This window comes from Xenopus laevis, chromosome 1L (genome assembly GCF_017654675.1).
Source record: "Xenopus laevis strain J_2021 chromosome 1L, Xenopus_laevis_v10.1, whole genome shotgun sequence".
In the NCBI taxonomy this organism is placed as follows: domain Eukaryota; kingdom Metazoa; phylum Chordata; class Amphibia; order Anura; family Pipidae; genus Xenopus; species Xenopus laevis.
The window spans coordinates 150,326,606-150,328,816 of NC_054371.1; positions in this window are offsets into that span (position 1 = coordinate 150,326,606).

Below are 2,211 nucleotides of genomic sequence, written 5' to 3' on the forward strand. Positions count from 1 at the left end.
CCACTTCATGGCAACAGATCTATTTGTCTTGTACAGTGAACCTGAATGTAGGAGAGCTGGTTTCACATTAAGGATTACACCCAAACCTGATTGCCTCTTTTACTTCCTGATTTCGGTTATCTTATAACTTCACATCCTTTCTCATTTCTGTTTTCATTTTATCTGTCATATATGGGAGGGACTGTCAAATTGGGGTTTATGGAATCTGTGACAAGGTGAGAGGAATGGGTTTGGGCTGCTGTGTTTTTTGGGAGCAGTCGAGACTCTAGATGAAACCCATTATTATGGGGCAATTATGCCTTAACTGACCAAGCCTAGTAAGGAAGAGGGTGGCAATGCCTTCCCACACGTTACACCCTAGTAGAACTGCATACACCCTGGGCACTATTTCCTGGTGAATCAGCCCGTGCTCACAGGTGAATAGAGGATTATTCATGTAGTAACATGTATACAGAGAGAAACAGGTGCAGGTATCTTCTCAGGACAGGTAACCAAACATTCCATAGATTCAGATACTTGTGTCTAATAACAATGATACACCGAGGCTTTCTGTTTTTCTGAGGCCACTGGGGTATAGTAATTCTAAAGATACTCTGAGATCTGATATACCAAGTAAAACACAAAAACTGAGCCAAATAAACAGTTGAATCCAGTAGAGAATTAACACAATTCGATCAGAAAGTCTGAGCAAAGAACTAGGCATTGAGAAAACAGCAATATACAAAGTTACATCCACACAGCCATTTAAAGGAGAAATAAACCATAAAAATGAATAGGGCTTAAAATGCCATGTTTTATATACTGAACTTATTGCACCAGCCTAAAGTTTCAGTTCCTCAATAGCAGCAATGATCCAGGACTTCAAACTTGTCACCATCTTAGAAAGTGTCTGTCACTCATATGATCAGTGGGTTCTGAGCAGCTGTTGAGAAGCTATGGGGTCCTCGCAAATGATCAAGCAGAAAATGTAATGAAAGCTGATGCTACAGGGCTGATTATTAAATTCTGATGCTAGTTGCACTGGTTTCTGTGCTGCCATGTAGTAATTATCTGTATTAATTACTAATCAGTCTTATATTGTGACATTTATATTCTATGTGTACTGTATATTGTGAGTGGGTCCCTAAGCTCAGTAAGTGACAGCAGCACAGAGCATGTTCAGTGAATTAGCAGAAAAGATGTGGAGCTACTGGGGCATCTTTGGAGACACAGATCTTCCCTGCTAAAGGGTTGTGGTTGCGTTGCGCTGGTACAGAAGCCCAAAACATAATGTACAGTATTTCTAGTCTACTTCTTTAGTTTTACTTTCATTGTTTTTTAAGGGCAAACCCTGTGGTTTAACCAAGTTCTATAAAATGTATGTGTCGGCTTAATAAATGGTTGGTTTCCCTTACATAATGCATGTGAGGCAGTAGTGCTAATCCAAGGGAGGGGGCGGACAGCCGTGTCTGTAAAAGATAAAGTTTAGTACAGGTTACAATTAAATATAGCAAGAAAATACTGTAAAAGTTGCCTCTACAGCTGTCGCATGATTTTGATGTTAAATACACAAAAACAAGCACAGCACCAGTGTCAGTGAATATAATTTACAGGAGCTGTGCATATGGGCAATATTGTCACAAAAAAAGATGCCACAACCCTGCACCAATATTGTCATTAAAAACACTTCGTTAGAGGTCTTCACTCAAGCTATTTTGCATAGGGCGGGAAATTTAAAGTTGAATGGACATATATGTTGCGGCAAATACATTACATTACACAAGTCCAGGGAACCTTAATAAAGAAAATAGAGTTGTTATAATGCCCTACACATTGTATAGTCTATGTTCCATATGTAAGAAAATGTATGGGGGAATCCAGTTACCCAAAAAAAAATTTAAGGACTTTTGCAGGCAAAAAAAGGAAAAGCGTTTTTTGGACTTTTTCTACTAAAAAATATGATGTAAGTAACAGGAGATTGAGGAAGATTTATGCACTCCAGTGCACTTCTCCTGGTCTGGGCTGGTGAAGGCAAGTCTGGTCGAAAGAGGTTACGTTCAGTAAAATCCGCATCTTAGTGAATTTGCGGAGTATCGTTCATTCGCCAGAGCAAAAATTTGCCTGCCGATAAAGTGTGAATCTCCTTCGCTAGCGAAGTGACGCCTGCACCCGCTAGTAAATCAGTGAAGTCCCTGAAACTGGTAACGCTGGCAAATCGTTAGTCACTTCGCC